Here is a 286-nt window from a genome sequence, read left to right on the forward strand (position 1 = left end):
GCAGATTGATATTCTCGATTTGAAAACTTTTCGAATAAAAAAAATAAAAATAGAGAAAATAACTCTTGAGAGTTTTAAAATTAATCAAAAATTAGTGATCGACAATATTAAATTCTAGATTGAGCGATGCTTTCGAAAAATAAAAAAATGAAGAATTTTGAGAATTTTAAAATTTACCAAAAATAATGATCGACAACATTAAGTTCCAAATTGATCGATATTTTCGATTTGAAAACTTTTCGAATAAAAAAAATAAAAATAGAGAAAATAACTCTTGAGAGTTTTA

This window comes from Apis dorsata, unplaced genomic scaffold, assembly GCF_000469605.1.
Source record: "Apis dorsata unplaced genomic scaffold, Apis dorsata 1.3 scaffold_41, whole genome shotgun sequence".
Lineage (NCBI taxonomy): Eukaryota > Metazoa > Arthropoda > Insecta > Hymenoptera > Apidae > Apis > Apis dorsata.